This window comes from Athene noctua, chromosome Z, assembly GCF_965140245.1.
Source record: "Athene noctua chromosome Z, bAthNoc1.hap1.1, whole genome shotgun sequence".
Taxonomy (NCBI): Eukaryota; Metazoa; Chordata; class Aves; order Strigiformes; family Strigidae; genus Athene; species Athene noctua.
Window position 1 is genome coordinate 65,616,526 of NC_134077.1, and position 20,687 is coordinate 65,637,212.

The 20,687-nt window shown below is 45.9% G+C and overlaps 1 protein-coding gene and 1 non-coding gene across 7 annotated transcripts in view; both read left to right on the top strand.

The window, feature by feature from the left end:
* NFIB (nuclear factor I B) overlaps positions 1–20,687 on the top strand; it is a 288,026-nt gene that overhangs the window by 46,484 nt on the left and 220,855 nt on the right. The gene's annotated exons all lie outside the window — the stretch shown is intronic.
* Positions 1,563–1,634, top strand: TRNAH-GUG (transfer RNA histidin (anticodon GUG)). The gene has a single exon. It is a non-coding gene; the product is annotated as a tRNA-His (tRNA).

Below are 20,687 nucleotides of genomic sequence, written 5' to 3' on the forward strand. Positions count from 1 at the left end.
CTTAGTTTTACATCAGATACTTCTCGCTCCTGGTCCTGGTTTTCTTTTTTTCAAGCTTGTGACAGCAATGCAGTCCCTTAACACATGCTAGGTTGTGCCTGGCAGGATTGGAAATTAGGGAAACAGCAGTCTTCCTGTGGAAGGGTACACTGGCCCTTGAGCAAAACGCTACTCTGGTCACACCAAGTCATCAGGCAAAGCTGTAGGGTGAAGTACAGGAGTCTGAAGCACTGTTAGAGCAACCTTTTGAACCATGTGCTCCAAGAAACCATCAGAAAGAGAGAGAGTTAGATACTTTCTCCTTCCCTTCTGCTGCTCCAGCAGCAGGGAGGACATCTTCTTGCACTTGCACAGGGTACCTGTGCTTTTCCCTAAGGCACAGGCAGTGTGTTTCAGCACTGAGGCAGAGCAGAGTCTGTTTAGTAAGCTTGCCTTTTAAAGTCCCAGCTTGTAGTTTCTTTCCCACAGACTATTTATGGATTAGTCCCCACCATGCAGACCTTCATCCAGAATAAATCCACATCTCATGTTGAAGACATGCTGAAGACATTTTAATGATCTTGTGTATGACAGCCTAGTAAGTGTCTTTGTACGTCTTCCTCCTTGTTCAGAGAGTCAGTGTGGCACTGTACCACTGCAGTGGTGGTGTTGCTGTGATCTCCGAGGCTATCAGCCAGGCAAGGTTTTTTAATTAAATAATGAATAAAACTGCAGGGAGGGTGAGCATGAGGAAAACATTGCATTTTCTGAACAGGGCTTGAGTGCCCCTGATCTTGCTGCATTATTCCCTTTCCCGATGATAACCTCCCTTTATGTTGCACAGCTTGACATCTGTTGGAGCTCTTATTGGAGAGAACTAATGTTTTTTTACTGTTGTGCCTATTTGAATGTTGTTCACAGGTTTTTGGTGTCTGAACACCTGACAAAGAGCAGTGCTTCTTAGCAGTTAACTTGAGTATAACACTAATTGATGGTCTTAGTTGATAGAAGCTAAGTTCTCACTCCTCTCAGACTTCTGTAGTATTTGACCATCTACTTCCACTGTCAATAACACAAATACTGGAAAAGGTGGGGTTTTTATGTTCTGTTCTTATTGCAGAGGTAAGGAAGAGGATGTCCATCAATACAGGCACTTACATTAGAATGAATCATACCTGGTTCAACCCAGAAAATACAGTATTTGATTAAGTAGATTTTGTTAATTTGCCTAAATCTGTCTCTACACCACACTGCCAGACTGTCCTGCTGTCATGACTTTGCCTTCCCACCACTGATAAATAGCAAAAAAAAAAATAAATTCTCTCCGAAAAGATCTGGGAGACCGGAGAAGGTTTATTATAACTCTCCTGAACTTGTTTTTAGGCAGTCTTGGTAAGCATAGATTATTTGAGAAAGGAAAAGTAAGTCTGGAAGCAATTTTGGGAAGACAGTAACGTGATTGTAAGAATGTTTAGAACCAGCTTCTGCTAAAACTCAGCGTCGCCTGTAGGTGGCACCGTTTGCATAAAAGTTTGGAGAGCACTGGGAAAAAGTTACCTTAATTTCGAGTTTTCTGATAGCTTGCCGTGATCGTATAGTGGTTAGTACTCTGCGTTGTGGCCGCAGCAACCTCGGTTCAAATCCGAGTCACGGCAGGGAAAGGTGCAACTTTTGAAGAGATGTAATTACAGATTGCATACCAAACATAATCAATTAGTGATGTCTAAGGCTAAAATGAGAAAGCAGTTAGAAGCTCTTTTAAGTTTTACAAAAATGTTTTGCTAAAAGAGTATGTGCCACGTATTCATTCAAGTAATCCTATTGCCAAGTGAATTTTTTTTAAATTTAAATGTTTATGGATATTGTGATAAACCAGTGGCATAGTAAGCATGTAATGTTTTTAATCATTACAGCTAGTTATGTAGCTAGTACAGCCAGTTAAGATCTGGACTGAGCCATGGAATCTGTTTGGGTTTGATCTTTCCTAGTTTTTCATGCCTGAATTACTTGGAAATATGGTAGTGGCAGATGTCTAAATCCTGCTTACCTAGGTGTGAACTGCTGCTAGTGGAAGGTCTTTGCTGGTGACAGGAGGAACTGCCACTTGTCAGTGATTCCAGTGATTTTCTTTGGTTTTGAGGTAGGAATGGTAACTTCACTGCCCTGCCTCACTGAGTAATACCAGCTCAGATTCTTAGAACGAAGACTTCTAGAATGACCACGTGGATTTTACAAATTAGTTATGGTAACTAACGGAAGTTTGTGTAATAAATGATAAATTAACAGCAAAATTACATGGTAACAACTTTATTAATAAAAGATTATTGATCAGAGTTTATCAGATTATTTGGATGCCACTGAATAGAGTTTTTGGTAGTTGGTTCTTTAATTTGTCAAGGAGTTAATTTAAGAGCAAGTCCTGTTTTTCTCTCAGTGTGCATCTGATGGGACATCAGTCCTCTGCATAAAAGATTACATCTCTACCGGGCTTAAACTGATTCAAGCTTCATGCAACAGGCCCAGCTCTTACAGAGTGTGAATGACAGGTGCCTTTCTTTCTGCAAAGCAGCAGGAACTTTCCTTGCCCTCCTACCCAGTGAGGAAGTGAAACAAAACTTTCTTCTCAGTGCTGTCAGGAAGAATTGAAGCCCCATGTGCCTGCAAACCTGGGATGGCACCTCACCTTTAGAGGTAGCTTAGATGTCCCAGTTTTGATGTGGTAGGCTAGTGACCCCTGGCATCTTCTCACCTTTCTCAGGTTCATGAGAGCTCTTTCTGTTGTGTTCTTAAAATATCTTTGGGTATCCCTCTACTTGGCCTCGTATTTCCTCTCTAAATATAGCTCGGCCTTTTAGGACTATATCTGAGCAATTAGGTCGTTGGTCTAACCGATGAGGCAGATGTGATTGATTTCCCCAAAGAAAGCAATTTAGAAACTTGCACTAGCATAAAAGAGACGAGGATGATCTTTCATTCTTTGTCCCTGCTTTAGTCTCTCAGAAATGTCATCTACTGTGTTAGATTTTATTAACTCCAGAAATGCCAAATTAACCCCTCACAGGTGCATATATTCCTTAAGTATCTTAGTTAATGAAGTCCTAGAAAAGAAATTTTAAAATTTCAGTGCCAGACATTCTGCTCTACTCGTGCATCATCCTGAGACTGTCAAAATACTCAAGGCTCATCCCTGCTTGACCTCAATCTCCCTGGAACTGACTTCTCTATATCCACTGTTCATCTGTAGCTAAAGTGTAGAAAATTTGTATTATTGCTAGTTATAGTAATATTGATGATTTTGAAGAGTTTTGATAGGACTCTTAGACAAATTCAAGATGTCCTCCTTTTTTTTTTTTATTTTATGATGACTTACCTGGAAACAGTGGTCATTCTGTTTGCTTTAGTTTATTTAGGATACCAATATCTGTACTGCTAGCTCAATGCTAGCACTATAAACTGAGAACAAGAATGGTGTAGGCAGATAATCAGACCTCTCTTATCAATTGCCCCTGCAGCTATTTGTTCTCCTCATAAGAGAATCAAAATGATGCATCCTGACAAAGAGGAAGTCAGGTAAGACTGCCAGGAAGCCTTCATGGAAGTACATGGAACTCCTGCACAAGCTCAAACACAAAAAGGAAGCCTACAGAGGGTGGAAGCAAGGACAGATAGCCTGGGAGGAATACAGAGAAATTGTCTAAGCAGCCAGGGATCAGGTTAGGAAGGCCAAAGCCCTGATAGACTTAAATTTGGCCAGGGACATCAAGGGCAACAGATATAGGTATGTTTGTGATAAAAGGAAGACTAGGGAAAATGTGGGCTCTCTCTGGAAGGAAACAGGAGACCTGGTTACTGGGGATATGGAGATGGCTGAGGTACTCAATGACTTTTTTGCTCCAGTCTTCACTTGCAAGTTCTCCAGCCACACCACCCAAATTGCAGAAGGCAAAGGCAGGGACTGGGAGGATGAAGAACCTCCTACCTTAAGAGAAGAGCAGGTCTGAGGCCATGTAAGGAATCTGAAGGTGCACAGGTTCATGAGACCTGATGAGATGCATCTGCATATCCTGAGGGAACTGGCAGATGAAATGGCTAACTGAAGTTCCTGCTGACCGGAAAAGGGGAAACATAACTTCCATTTTTAAAAAGGGAAATAAAGAGGACTCAGGCACCTACAGGCCAGTCAGTCTCACCTCTGTGCCTGGCAAGATCACAGAGCAGATCCTCCTGGAAACTGTGCCAGGGCACATGGAAAATAAGGAGCTGATTGGTGACAGCCAACATGGCTTCACTAAGGGCAAATCATTCCTGACAAATTTGGTAGCCTTCTATGATGGGATTACAGCATTGGTGTATAAGGGAAGAGCAACTGACATAATCTACCTGGGTTTACACAAAGCATTTGACACTGTCCTACATGACATCCTTGTCTCTAAATTGGAGACATGGATTTGATGGATGGACCACTTGGTGGATAAGGAATTGGCTGGATGGCCTCACTCAAAGAGTTGTAGTCAACAGTTCAATGTCTGAGGGGAGAACAGTGATGAATAGCATTCCTCAGGGGTTGGTACTGGGACAGGTGCCATTTAACACCTTTGTCATGATACAGACACTGGGACTGAGTGCACCCTCAACAAGTTTACTGACAACACCAAGCTGTGTGGTGCGGTCAACATGCTGGAGGGAAGGGATGTGCCATCCAGAGAGACCTGGACAGGCTTGAGAGGTGGATCCGTGCAAACGTCATGAAGTTCAACAAGGCCAAGTGCAAGGTCCTGTGCATGGGTTGAGACAATCTCAAGCACAAATACAGGCTGGGCGATAAGCAGATTCAGAGCAGCCCTGCAAAGAAGGACATGGGAGTAATAGTGGATGGAAAACTGACTATGAGCCAGCAATGTGCACTCACAGCCCAGAAAGCCAACTGTATCCTGGGCTGCATCAAGAGAAGTGTGGCCATCAGGTTGAGGGAGGGGATTCACCCACTCTACTCTACTCTGATGAGACCTCACCTGGAGTACTGTGTCCAGCTCTGGGGCCCCTAACATAAGACATGGACCTGCTCAAGTGGGTTCAGAGGAGGCCATGAAGATGATCAGGGGGCTGGAGCACCTCCCTTATGAGGACAGGATGAGAGAGTTGGGGTTGTTAGCCTAGAGAAAAGGCAGCTCTGGGGGGACCTTATAGCAGCTTTCCAGTTCTTAAAGGGGGCTGACAGGAAAGATGGGAAGGGACTCTATATCAGGGTGTGTAGTGGTGTCACAGATAAAAGTATTGACACAGTAATGATTTAGTAAGAAACCTAGATTTATTAATAACTACAGCAATTTATCAATACAAAATAATTCAGAAAGAAAAGCAACTTATTCACAGATTCTAAAATGACAAGATTCACTCTAACTTACTTAATGATACCTTAATTTATACATATATATACATGCGCATACACAAACCAGACATATACATACAGAAACAAAGGTATTTGAATTCAGTAAAATGAACACAAAAGGGACAAACACACACAGGAACAAGGGTACGTACCCACACACACCCACCAATAAACAGAGAAAGAACGTGTGAAATAGAAGCTAGCTCAAAGAAAATTTCCCTTTCGAGTTTAGAGCAAATACTCCCAATGCCTTGGCATTCCTCAGCGGGCGATAACTGAGACTCGAGCAGGTGGACTGCGCCCTGGCCTTCCGTCTGGAGCAGATGACACCTTAAGGGTTTTGGTACCTGAGAGACGTCCCAGCTCAGGGGAGATGCTGGTCACAGGCCACTGCGATCCAGGAGAGCTCAAAGGGTCTCTCTGGTGGTCGCAGTTTATAGGGTCCAAGATGATTGACTTTTGTCAAATACCTTCTGTCGCCTTCTGGCAGTTGCAACGTGCAACCCTGTTATTGTTCCATCTGACCACATCCCAGGCACAGGTGTGCCAGGCCATCAGGAGATGATGGGCCGTTATAACCGTTTTCTGAGCAATCACGAGGGGCAGGTGCCACGTTCATTAAGGGGGTGTGTTAACGTTATCAGTCCTTATCTCCACAGATTGGTGTGTAGCTCTGGGGAGATGTGGGTGGAGTCACACCTGGCACAAAGCAGCCCAACAAGGAAGGGCAGGGAGGGGTAAGAATTGCATCACCACAAGTGGTGAGAAGAGGTATAACAGTTTTAAACTGAAAGGGGGTAGATTTATATGAGATATAAGGAAGAAACTCTTTCCTGTGAGGGTGGTGAGGCACTGGCACAGGTTGCCCAGAGAAGCTGTGGCTGCCCCCTCCCTGGCAGTGTTCAAGGCCAGGTTGGACGGGGCTTTGAGCAACCTGGGCTAGTGGAAGGTGTCCCTGCCCATGGCAGGGGGGTTGGAACTAGATGATCTTTAAGGTCCCTTCCAACCCAAACCATTCTGTGATTCTATGAAAATTAAAACTCGACTTCATTTTGGAATATAAACATTCATGTGCACGTGACAGCCACCATTCCATTTCCATATTTATAAATTTTCCCTTCTCATTAGGGAAGAGAAAACAGAAACTTTAGTACAAAACAGTTTCTAAGGATAACAGGATTGCAGACCAGGAAACACAGAGATATAGTCCTGGATCTTATTTTGAACCTTGAATTGTACAAAGAATTTCCTGCATGTTTCTGTAATATGAGGGTTTTCATTTCTAGCAGAGATGTCTAGATAACACTTTTTCAGTTTGAAGCCATGGTCTACTAATAATATATTCAAAATATTAACAGGTATCCAGGTTTACATAAATCTATTTCTGAAGCTCTGAGTTTTTCTAAGAACAATTTGAAGGCCAGAGAGAAGAATTCACCTCAGCAGCCTTCTCTGCCTTTGTGCAGCAAGATGATCTGGTGGGAAATGAAGAACAGTATTATTAAAATGAGACAGGAAAAGAGAGTGCATGCCTTTCTCTGCAGCTCTTCAGTGTCCTTTTGTGCCTGCTATTGTTCTTGTGCATGGCCCATTCTGTGTAGAACTAAAACCTTTTAAGACATAGAAGTGTCTGTCTCCATATCCCCAACATGCCTGATTCACATTTTGACACTGAAACTAACAGCATGTACCCATCAACAGTGCTCAGGGAGAGATTTATTTTTTGTTGTTATATTTTAACATTAGGTGTTGATTAGGGTTAAAGATGCTGGAGTTTTTAAGCTATGGAGAAAGACACCTAGTTGTTAATAAGGCAACACTGAACAGAAAGGCTTGAAAAACTTTTGAAATATTAATTGAATCTGCTGTAGATTCCTGTTCTACTTCCTTCATTTTTCTGGAGTGCAGCAGAGAAGGCTGTATTCTGTCTGATGTTCATATCAGGTGTTTAGCAGGATTGAGAGCCGTGGCTGTTTCAATCTGCAGTCATCAAATCAAATTAATTCTGGTTTTCATTCTCTTTACAGGAGTGCAGCTCATATTAAAACTTTTATAGGTCCCCTCTGAAATACTTTCAAAGAGTTCTGGTCAAGAAGACTCTTTGAAAGGAGATCTTCTGTGGTAAAGAGAACTCCTGAAAGCTTAAATAGCTGGTCGTGCTTTAGCAAAGAATGCCAGGAATTAATTTCACAGGTGGGATGATTTTACCTCTGGAAATTCAGCTCTGAGTTTACAGGGTATTATTGCAGGATGAGCAGTAATTGGGGAAAATTTGGCAGATGTGGAGATTCCTGAGCCTGATGTGTAAACATAACTGCATAAACAATGTCTGATGCTGCAGTTCTGTAGCTTTTTTCATAATCTGGTGCTTCTTAAAAGAAAGCATGTCCTGCACTCTAAATAAGCTTCATATTTGTAAAATTCCAGCAGTTAATCACAGCACTGGAACACATGTGAAGACTGTGGTCAGTTTTTGAATCTGACTTGTATCACATTGCTTAAGCTTTGGTTCAGGTTTGAATCCTACAACTTTCTGCTATGCTTTTTAAACTACGGAGTATTGTCTGGTTTCACTTCACCAAGAGTCCAGCACAAGCGCCAAACTACCAAATGTCCAAAACTATCTAATGTTTTATGTTGCTTTTTTAAAAAAAAAAAAAAAATTCACTGCTTTTATATCTCTTGAATTCTAAGTTCCCAGTTTTTTATTCTAAAAACTTTATAGATGTGTCCTCTTGATTTAGAATTTCACAGAAGCAAAATCAGCACTTTGAGTTAGATTCAAACACATCTGATAAATATCTCTTTTACAAAGCTTTAGTGAAACTCACAGAATCATCTAGGCTGGAAAGGACCTTGAAAATCATCCAGTCCAAACATTAACCTAACACTGACCGTTCCCAACTACACCAGATCCCTCAGCGCTATGTCAACCCGACTCTTAAACACCTCCAGGGATGGAGACTCCACCACTGCACTGGGCAGCCCATTCCAACGCCTAACAACCCCTTCTGGAAAGAAATGCTTCCTAATATCCAGTCTAAACCTTCCCTGGTGCAACTTGAGGCCATTCCCTCTTGTCCTATCGCTTGTTACTTGGTTAAAGAGACTCATCCCCAGCTCTCTGCAACCTCCTTTCAGGGAGCTGTAGAGGGCGATGAGGTCTCCCCTCAGCCTCCTCTTCTCCAGACTAAACACCCCCAGTTCCCTCAGCCGCTCCCGTATGACCTGTGCTCCAGACCCTGCACCAGCTCCGTTGCCCTTCTCTGGACACGCTCGAGTCATTCAATGTCCTTTTTGGAGTGAGGGGCCCAAAACTGAACACAGGAATCGAGGTGCGGCCTCCCCAGTGCCAGTACAGGGGTCAGATCCCTTCCCTGTCCCTGCTGGCCACGCTATTGCTGACACAAGCCAGGATGCCATTGGCCTTCTTGGCCCCCTGGGCACACTGCTGGCTCCTGTTCAGCCGGCTGTCAGTCAACCCCCCCAGGTCTCTCTCTGACTGGCAGCTCTCCAGCCACTCCTCCCCAAGCCTGTAGCGCTGCTGGGGGTTGTTGTGGCCCAAGGGCAGCCCCCGGCATTTGCCCTTATTGACACTCACACAGTTGGCCTCAGCCCATGGCTCCAGCCTGTCCAGGTCTCTCTGCAGAGCCTCCCTGCCCTCGAGCAGATCAACCCTCCCACCCAACTTGGGGTCACCTGCAAACTGACTGAGGGTGCACTCGATCCCCTCCTCTAGATCATCAATAAAGGTGTTAAACAGGAGTGGCCCCAACACCGAGCCCTGGGGGACACCACTCGTGACCAGCTGCCAATTGGATTTAACTCCGTTCACCACAACTCTTTGGGCCCGGCCATCCAGACAGTTTTTTACCCAGCAAAGCGTGTGCTCATCCAAGCCATGAGCAGCCAGTTTCACCAGGAGAATGCTGTGGGAAACGGTGTCAAAGGCCTCACTAAAGTCAAGGTAGACAACATCCACAGCCTTTCCCTCACCCAATAATCAGGTTGCCCTGTCTTAGAAGGAGATGAGGTTTGTCAAGCAGGACCTGCCTTTCACAAACCCATGCTGACTGGGCCTGAGCATCTGGTTGTCCCTCATGTGTTGTGTGATGGTACTCAGGATGAGCTGCTCCATCAGCTTCCCGGGCACCGAAGTCAAGCTGACAGGCCTGTAATTTCCCGGATCATCCTTCTAACCCTTCTTATATATGGGCGTCACATTGGCCAATTTCCAATCTGTTGGGACCTCCCCGGTCAGCCAGGACTGCTGGTAAATGATGGAAAGCGGCTTGGCGAGCACCCCAGCCAGCTCCTTCAGCACCCTCGGGTGTATCCCGTCTGGGCCCATAGACTGGTGTGTGTCTGTGTGATGCAGCAGGTCACTGACTGTCTCCTCCTGGACTGGGGGGGGTCGTTCTCCCAGTCTCTGTCTTCTGGCTGAGGAGGCTGTATTCCTCAGTACAACTAGTCTTGTTATCAAAGACTGAGGCAAAGAAGGCATTAAGAACCTCAGCCTTTTCCTCATCACTTGTTACGATGTTTTCTCCTCATTCATGTGCTTAATGTTTTACAACTTTTCCTCCATTCTTTTATAAAGAAATGTTTTATATGTTTTCTCTGCACCAAATACAACTCAAAGATGACACTTTCTGTTACTCTTTTTAAAGAAATATCTTTTTTGTCACAAAGAAGCCTCCATCCAAAGGGATGCCAAAAAACAATGTCTTAAAAATCTTTGAGAAGAGAGCATATTTTTGATATTTGATGCTAATATAGCAAAAATTTTCTCTTATAACACTGTCTGTAATGTTAACATAATCAGTCTCTATGTGCTGCTAAACCAGCACCTACATGCCTTTTGCACCCAAGAGTTGTGCATGGAGCCAACAACACAGCCACCACACTATTTCAGGTAATTTCTTTCTTGTGGATCCTCCCTGCATTCCCAATTTAGATCTTGTGCTTCCAGACTCCTGGACTAATAATTTTGTTGTTGCTGTTGTTCTTGTTCTTGGATATGAACAGCAAACCTCTTGTTTTACTCTCCAGAATTGTACCACTAATTTGTTTAGGGGTGGCAGGTCTGTCTAAACTCTTTAGGAAAATCTGGCATAGTAGGATGGTTTATTCTGCGACCTGCACTGTTGCCATTATTCATCATGCAGCTGAAGGCGTGAAGGTGTTCTGACCTTTGTACTGGCACAGAGGAGAAAATTTCTGTATGATATAACCATGAAGGCACTTGTATTAAAACCACATGGGGTAAATTAGTGTTTTACTGTTACACTTACGAAAGAAAAATCTGAATCATTTAAACTGAATCATGTTTAAAGCAACAGAAAGAAAACTACCATATCATAAAAAATTCTCTTCAGAAACGCGTCTTGAAGGTTTTTTGTGTACAAACTGAAAGTGACTGAAAAATAATTGCAAAAGAATGTTATAAGGCCTAATACAAGAAACATAAAGTCTTCCAGAGAGACAGAAGTGGAAATCCTAGAAAGAGATTTAAAGCTGATCCACCAGCTGTTGAACTGCTTTGTTTCAACATATTGCCCTTCCTATTTCTTCTTTGCTGAGAGATGCATTTAGTGGAATTAAATATTCCCTGCTAGTCTTCATAGTTATGCGAGTCCTGCTTTAAAAGCAATCCCTATTCCTTGTAATAGTTTCAAAATAGTATTGCTTCCTTACTGAGCCCTGGACAGACACCTGGAGAAAGTTTGCCAGGAACTGGGAAGCCTGTGTCTGGATGCCTGAATAGTGTTTGACCTCAGAAGGACATACACTGTCCTCTGTAAGGAAAATTTTTTTGAGATTTCAGCCTCAACTGTTAGAAACATACACCCACTTCCCAAAAATGAGTATTTGTTGCCTTCTCCTTTTTCATCCCCTGCTTTTACTTGTGACTTCTTGTCAGGCTCTGCACTGAAGTTTGAAGAAGTAATTTGGTCCAAATGAGTAGTTTTTACTTCAGTCAGCAAGATGTATAGCTATCTCATTATGAAATTAAAAATGGTAATATGATCTGAAGATTGTGTATACATTTGTTAGCATCTTTTATTAATAGTAAATTAGAGGTAGAACTGTGTTGCTGCATGGTTCAATCAGTATATAAAATGCCTATCTGTAGGCACTTGGGAGTGTTTCTTGAAAATTTATTTCCTCGTGCCTTTCAGCAAACTTCCTTAGCTCACCATCCTCATACTGGAAAACCCCTGCCTCAATAAACAGCAACACCCACAAGGCAGCATAGGCAGAATGAGAGAATGGTGCTTAGATAGATAAACAGAGAATCACGTCAGACCATCTTCCCCCTTCTTGGCAGAATCCTCCCAGTCACATCATCCTCTACCCGCAAAAACATCACGGCTTTTCCAGCACTGTCTTGCTTCTCTTAATCAAATTTCAGACCTTGTCATATGTCTCCCATTTCCTGCTATGGATTACTGGCCTCATAAGTACATCATTCTTTGAACAAAGATACTAAAAAGCCTCACAATAAAGAAATTAATTGCATGTATTTTCATGCCTTTTTGCTGTTCTTTTCTGAAAAATTCTTCTGGAATCTTCTTTTGTGGTGAGTCATCCATGGGGACAGGTCATAGAAGGAAATCAGTCTTCACTGGGAGAGAGAAAAGAAGGTAAGTTAAAAAACTGTCAGAGTGAAGTCAGTGAAAATGTTGTCCCAGGCAAACTTAGTACAATAATATCTGTGTGAACAGCTTGAAATCATACAGAAGGAGTCAAAAAACCTACAGTGCAAAGAGGATCAACCACCTTATGTAGCAACGAGTTACATGAACTTTCTTGTGCAGCTACTGCTTCCTCTCATTTGTTTTTTCTTCACTTCAGACACCGAGGCCTTTTCAGGAGTTACTTCAAAGGGAGAGCTTGCGTGGGTGTCACACCCCGGGCGGTGTGTCTCCAGCACCAAGACTCCAAAAGCAAGCACTAAAACAGTTCCCTCTCCCCTCTGCTGTCACTCAGATTTGAACTGAGGTTGCTGCAGCCACAATGCAGGGTACTAACCACTATACAGTCACAGCAAGCTACAAAGGACATGTCCAGTGTCTTATGTTTTCTGTCCCTCTAGCAGAGTCGTGCAAGCATTGCCACCTAGGGTAGACTGGCTGTAATTTTCCACACGCTGGCCTCCTCCCCAGGCTGACCACTATTATTGTGACATGCCCAGGCATTTCCCAGTCAAAACCAGCACTACCCACAGAGAAGTACATGCAGAAGACAGACAAAAATGTTATGGTGGCAAAAGAATATTCCTACTCCTTTTGGCAATTGCAGCCTGGTGTGGAAATCTTTCATTGCCTTCTGTTTGGCCAGCATCTGTCTTCAAATACACAATAATTCTGGTCTGCAAATCTTTCCATTTTCAGTGTTATGCCTAGTGATGGAGGAAAATCTGGTGAAAGGACATTCAAAGTTACATGATTATTTTAAAATCTCTTGAAAAGGAAGCATAGAAACAGACATTCCCTCCTGCTGTTAAGTCAGATTTGAACCAGCCACAGCACATAGTACCAGTCAGTGGACTGTCTCAGCAAGCTGGCACCTTGTGAGAGGTTTTGAACAGACATGGTAGAGAAATAAGATTTCTAGTAAAATACAAAATGTTAACAGCACTGAGTCATCAGGAAAGGATTTCTGTTGTGGCTTGAGTTAATATTTCAAAACACAAGGTAGAGTTACTCTAATAAAGATATACCTGCCATTTAGTCTTTAATTCTGTGTCTGACAGTGGTAACAAGAAAATATTAATAATAGCAAGTATCTTAACAATTTTGTTAATTAGTTTAAAAAGTGGAAGAAATTGGTGGGTACACCAGGTGGTTGTGTTGCCATTCAGAAAGACATCAGGCTGGAGAAATGGGCTGACAGGAACTCCATGAAGCTCAAGTGGAAGTGCCAAACCCTGCACCTGGGGACGAACAGCCCCATGCACCAGTACATGCTGTGTGCTGACCAGCAGGAAAGCAGCTTGTCAGAGAATGCCTGGGAGTTCTGGTGGACACTAGGTTGATCATGAGCCAGCAATGTTCCTCTGTGGCAAAGAAGGCAAACAGCCTCCTGGGCTGCAGCAGGCAGAGCATAGCAGCAGATCAAGGAAGGTGATCTCTTCTCTGCACTCAGCACTGGTGAGACACATCTCAGTGGTGAGGCACATCCAGTGCTGGGATCCCCAGTACAAGAGAGACATGGACACACTGGAGTGAGTCCACTGAAGAGCCACTAAGATGAGGAAGGACTTCTATCTTCGAGGGGGTGAGAGAGCTGGGACTTTTTAGGCTCAAGAAGAGCAGGCTTAGGGTCAATCTTATTAATGTGCATAAATACCTGATGGGAGGGCAAAAGAAGGTGGAGCCAGACTCCCCTCTGTTGTATGCAGGGACAGGACAGAAGGCAATGGGCACAAATTGAAATAAAGGAAATTCCTTTACAATCTAAGAAAAAATTACTTACTGTGATAGTGGTTGAACACCAGACCAGGTTGCCTGGAGATTTATGGCATGTCCATCCTTGGCAATATTCAAACCTGACTGGACACAGTTCTGGGCAACAACCTGTGGCTGACCCTGCTCAAGCCACAGTGGGACTAGAGAATACCAAAAGGGCTGACCAGCCCCAGTGATTCTGATTCTCAGGAGAGCAAAAAAACCCCCAACTAAGACAGACCTCTTAACCAAAATAAAATGTCAATGCTTGCAATTTAAAAAACCCCACATTTCTATAATGTATAGCTGTGTTTAACAGCACAGGTAGTTGAGTGGAGGGAGTCCATGAGTGCCAGGAAATGGGGTACTGAAATCTTGACAACCTTCTCTGTCAACATCCACAAAGCCTGTGTGAACCAGAGAAGTAAGCAATAGCTAGAGGTTGTGCATTAGTTGGTACAAAAACATTTACGACAACTTCGTCTTCTCTGTTTTCAGAATTGACGAAGGCTTTGTTACATGCATCTTGCCCAGTGCATGCTTGTGTTACAGTTTTGCTGGGAGTTAGAGGTCCCAAGTGTGTTGATTTAAGCCCTGCCGGGATCGGGAGACCACGTTGCCATTGTCCCTCCCCCACCCTTGGACCGAGTAGGGCACAAACCCTGGGGTTGAAATAAGGAGAAATTTAATATAACTGTGTGATAAACAATCTGAACAACAACAATAGCGATAATAACAACAATAAACAGTCATAACTGTAAACAAGACAAAAGATATACAGAGAAATACCACAGTGAACACATCCAGCCCGCCGCACGTGCTTCCCCGGATAAAAGCCACAAAGGAAAAGCTTCCCAGGCTGCCTCACCAGACCTGACATCAGCATGGTATGAATAACCTGGCTGGAGATCCCTTCCCCCTCTCTGCTGGGGAAACTTAACCCTATCCTAGCTGAACCAGGACATAATCCACCCCTTTATTCTATACCATCTGCGTCATGTCCAGCTGCCATTTAGCAGTTAACAATAACAAAACAACAATTAACAAAGGCACAGCATAATTCACGGCATGTTCTCACCTAGAATCAAGTCCCCCTGTGGTATGCATCGGACCTCTCCATCGTCCTGCATCACCCACCAGGTACACCCAGGTCCTTGAGCAAAAGCAATCCCGTGGATGGGTTTGCCTTTGCCTTTGCCTGGCGCAGGACTAACCCAGACCATTTTTCCCAATATATTCCTCATGCGCACCACAGGGACTTTATCCCCATCTACAGCACGTGGAGGTTTTGACTGAGCCGGGCCAGCTCGACTGGCAGATCCTCTTGTGTTGACTAGCCAGGTGGCCTCTGCTAGATGCATGTCCCACTCTTTGAAGGTCCCACCTCCCAGTGCTTTCAATGTGGTTTTTAACAGTCCATTGTAGCGCTCGATCTTCCCAGAGGCTGGTGCGTGGTAGGGGATATGGTAGACCCACTCGATGCTGTGTTCTTCTGCTCAGGCATTTATGAGGTTGTTTTGGAAGTGGGTCCCGTTGTCTGACTCAATTCTCTCTGGGGTGCCGTGTCGCCACAGGACTTGTGTTTCAAGGCCCAGGATGGTGTTCCGGGCGGTGGTGTGGGGCGCTGGGTAAGCTTCCAGCCATCCAGTGGTTACTTCCACCATTGTGAGGATGTGGCACTTCCTGTGGCGGGTCTGTGGTAGTGTGATGTAGTCGATCTGCCAGGCCTCTCCATATCTCTATTTCAGCCATCGCTCTCCATTCCGCTGGGGCTTCACCCGCTTGGCATGTTTGATTGCAGCACATGTCTCACATCCGTGGATGATCTCTGCCATGGTGTCAATGGTGAGGTCCACCCCTCGATCTCGAACCCACCTGTATGTTGCATCTCTACCTTGGTGGCCCAAGGTCTCATGGGCCCACCGGGCTATGAACAGTTCACCTTTGCGCTGCCAGTCCAAGTCCACCTGAGCCACTCTGATCTTAGCAGCTTGGTCTGCCTGCTGGTTGTGTCGATGTTCATCAGTGGCCCAACTCTTGGGTACATGGGCATCCACATGGCGCACCTTCACAACGAGGTTTTCCACACGGGCTGCAATGTCCTGTCATACTTCAGCAGCCCAGACGGTTTTACCCTTACGTTGCCAGTTGTTCTGCTTCCATTGCTGCAGCCATTTCCACAGGGTATTCGCCACTGCCCACGAGTCGGTGTGGAGGTAGAGCCTTGGCCACTTTTCCCGCTCAGCAATATCCAAAGCGAGCTGGATGGCTTTCACCTCTGCAAACTGGCTCGATTCACCCTGTCCCTCAGCAGCTGCAGTGACCCGTCGTGTGGGACTCCATACAGCAGCCTTCCATCGTTGATGTTTTCCCACAATGCGACAAGACCCATCAGTGAACAGGGCATATCGCTTCTCCTCATCCGGCAGCTCGTTATATGGTGGGGCCTCCTTAGCACGTGTCACCTCCTGTTCTGGTGACATCCCGGAATCTTTGCTCTCTGGCCAGTTCGTGATCACCTCTAGTATCCCTGGGCAGCTGGGGTTCCCTATTCAAGCCCGTTGTGTTATCAACGCAACCCATTTACTCCACGTGGCATCTGTTGCATGATGCGTGGAGGAGGCCTTTCCTTTGAACATCCACCCCAGCACCCGCAGTCGGGGTGCCAGGAGGAGCTGTGTTTCAGTGCCGACCACTTCTGAGGCAGCCCAAACTCCTTCGTACGCTGCCAGTGTCTCCTTCTCAGTTGGTGTGTAATTAGCTTCAGAGCCTTTGTATCCCCGGCTCCAAAAGCCTAGAGGTCGGCCTCGGGTTTCCCCAGGTGCTCTCTGCCAGAGGCTCCAGGTAGGGCCATTCTCCCCGGCTGCGGTGTAGAGCATGTTCTTAACCTCCTGCCCTTCCCGGACTGGCCCGAGGGCTACTGCTTGGGCAATCTCCCGCTTAATTTGTTCAAAGGATTGTTGTTGCTCAGGGACCCATTCAGAATCGTTCTTCTTACGGGTTACGTGGTAGAGAGGGCTCACAATCAGGCTGTAGTTCGGGATGTGCATCCTCCAGAACCCCACAGCGCCCAGGAAAGACTGAGTCTCCTTTTTAGAGGTTGGTGGGGCCATGGCTGTTATCTTGTTTATCACCTCCATTGGGATGGAGCGACGCCCATCTTGTCATTTTATTCCTAGGAATTGAATTTCCCTTGCAGGCCCCTCAACTTTCTTTTGCTTAATGGCAAAGCCGGCCTTCAGGAGGATTTCAGTTATCTTCTTCCCTTTCTCAAAGACTTCCTCGGCTGTGTTCCCCCATACAATGATGTCATCAATGTACTGCAGGTGTTCTGGAGCCCCACCTTTCTCCAGTGCAATATGGACCAGTCCATGGCAAATGGTGGAGCTGTGGTTCCACCCCTGGGGCAATCGATTCCAGGTGTACTGGATGCCTCTCCAAGTGAACGCAAACTGTGGCCTGCACTCTGGCGCTATCGGAATGGAGAAGAACGCGTCAGCAATGTCAGTCGTGGCGTACCACTTGGCTGCCTTCGACTCCAGTTCATACTGGAGCTCTAGCATGTCCGGCACTGCAGCACTCATTGCTGGCGTAACTCCATTCAGGCCACGGTAGTCCACAGTTAGCCTCCATTCGCCATTTCTCACTGGCCATACAGGGCTGTTGAAGGGTGAGTGAGTTTTGCTGGTCACCTTCTGGCTTTCTAGTTGACGGATCAGCTGATGGATGGGGACCAGGGAATCTCGGTTGGTGCGGTACTGCTGCTGGTGCACTGTCCTGGTAGCAATCGGCACTCGCTGCTCCTCAACCTTAAGCCGCCCCACCACTGAGGGATCCTCTGAGAGGCCGGGTAAGGTGGACAACTGTTCAACCTCCTCCAGGGCAGCTGCACCAAAAGCCCACCGGTACCCTTTTGGGTCTTTGAAGTACCCTCTCCTGAGATAGTCTATGCCCAGGATGCACGGGGCATCTGGGCCAGTCACAATGGGGTGCTTATGCCAGTCCTTCCCAGTCAGGCTCACTTCAGCTTCCAGTAGGGTCAGCTGTTGGGATCCCCCTGTCACTCCGGAGATGCAAATGGATTCAACCCCACTGTAGCTCGATGGCATCAGGGTGCACTGTGCGCCAGTGTCCACCAAAGCCTTATACTCTTGTGGGTCTGACGTGCCAGGCCATCGGATCCACACTGTCCAGTAAATCCGATTATCCCTTTCCTCCCCCTGGCTGGAGGCAGGGCCCCTCTAATCCTGCTCATCATCACTCACTTCTTGTAAGAATGATTTACTGGTCCCCTCAAGAGGGTCAGACATAACGTTGGCCTTTCTATTCTGTCTGGGGGGTTTCTGACTGGACACTGGAGCTGCACTCTTCTTGGAGGACTCCCCTTTTGTGATGGTCTTCCCTTTCAGCTGCTCTACTCGTGCAGCTAGGGCGGCAGTGGGCTGTCCATCCCACCTCCTCATGTTTTCTCCATGGTCATGGAGGAAAAACCACAGGGTGTCTCGTGGTGTGTGCCTTCTGCTGCCTTTCTCTTGGGTGGGGAAAACTTTACTTCTAATGGCTGAGACATCAGCCCGTGTAGGTGGAATGTAGGACATGTCCTGTCCCATTTTCTGGACCCTCTGAGACAGTTCCTCCACAGCTGAGACCCAGGAATGCTGAGATGAAGGGAGATTTCCCTCATATTGCCGGAGCTTGCCAACCACTCCATCCACTGTTAGAGTGTGGGTGTCTGTCCACCAGGACACTATTGCCAATGCTTTCGAGTGTGCTTCTGGTGCGCTCTTCAGGAGCTTTTGCCGCATCAGGTGTGTGCAAGGGGCCTGACCTGGGTCCATGGGTGACTGCTCATCGTTCAGATCACCATAGATCATCTCAAACACAGCCATTTCCCTGAGGTTCTGGATGCCTTTCTCAATGCTGGTCCATTGGCTTAGCTGACATAGGATATCATCCTTGTAGGGGTGCCTCTCCCTTACACTGAGCAGGAGTCGCCTCCAAAGGCTGAGGGTTTGAGTCTGTTTCCCTTTTTCCCTATCAGTGCCAGAATCCTTGGCCAAAGATCCCAGCTGCTTGGCCTCTCTCCCCTCCATTTCAAAAGCACTGGCTCTGTTGTCCCAGCATCGGAGCAGCCAGGGGCAAATCTGCTTGCCTCCCAGGCAGCTCTCCGCATATCTCGCAGCTCAATCGGGGATAGAGATCGGACAATCACCTCTGGCCCTTCCTCCTGTTCCTGTGCTGGGCCTGGCTCATCCCCATCCCCCACTTTGCGAACTCACTTTCTGGTATATTTTGTTTTCTGTATCGGGGCGACTGATACCGGCACTGGCTGGCTCTCTGGCTCAGCTGCTGTGCTGGTGGAGGTGACTGATACTGGCTCTGCCTGTTCCCCCGGCCCAGCTGCTGTACCAGTAAATTCACTCTCACATCCTGTAGCATTTTCTTCCTCTTGAGGGCAGTGTGTGGTATTAAAGAGGACACGGTAGGCATGGGCAAGTCCCCAACACATTGCAGCGAGTTGTGTCTCCTGGGTTTTGCCAGCTTGGTAACACACCCTTTCTAAGCACTCCATCAGCTTATCAGGGCTCTGCATTTGTTCAGGAGTGAAATTCCAAGGCATTGGAGGCGACCACTGACCCAGGCCTTTGCCCATCTTTTCCCACACCCCTTGCCACTCACTATTATCTGACCTCGGGGCAGGTTTCCGGGTGCTGCTATTGTTAGAGAAGTGCCGCATGGCCCAAAACAAAATCTGGCAGACACCCAGAAAGCATTGTGCCGCAAATACACTGGTCTGGATGCTCCAAGGATAATTGAAACTCCCAAAAACCGAGAGGATCTCTTCCCCTGGCTCACCCATAGAGGGGGTGAGACCCCTAACAAAAGCCCAGGCAGCAAACAGGTACCGGCCCACCCCCCCACATAACGATACAAACACATTATAAGCCGTCAGTAGCCAGTATGACAAAACAATCCCCTTTATACATTTTCCACTGACAACAAACACCAGCACTGGGAACACACAGTGGATGTAAGGAATAATCCAGCCCCACCACGCAAGCGAGCCAGCATTGCAAACATTTTCTTATCAAACAGTACAAATACAAACAGAAAAAACTGTACATAACAGATTGCTCTAACACACTCTGGTCAGGGTCTGTCCCTTTTTGAGTTTATTTCAACCCTCTTGTGCCCCACACTGGGCGCCAAAGATGGCTGTGTTGGTTTAGGCCCTGCTGGGACCAGAGACCACGTTGCTGTTGTCCCTCCCCCACCCTTGGACCGAGTAGGGCGCAAACACCAGGTTCAAATAAGAAGAAATTTAATACAGCAGTGTGATAAACAATCTGAACAACAACAGTAGCAATGATAACAACAATAAACAGCAATAACAGTAAACAAGACAAAAGATATACAGAGAAATACTGCAATGGTTATGGACAGCCCACCGTGTGCTCCCCATCACCAAAGCCACAAAGGAAGACATTCCCATGCTCCCATGCCCAGACCTGACATCAGCATGGTATGAATAACCCGGCTGGAGATCCCTTTCCCCTCTCTGCTGGGGAAACTTAACCCTATCCTAGCTGAACCAGGACACAGAGTCATGCGTATGAATGGTTAAATGTTCAGATTGGCAAGATTGCCTGGAATTTTCTAGTTTTTATTTTTGCCAAGGTGAATGAATATAGATTATATTATTTCAGCCAAACTCCCTGTGATTATGAAAAAAGGAATTGACTCATTTTTCTTCTACTAACCACAAATAAATAAAAAGATATCAGTATGCCAGTCTATTCAGACTATGTTACTTTTTCTTTCCTTTTGTTAATAACTCCACCCAGTGTGATTGGTTGTATGTGCTG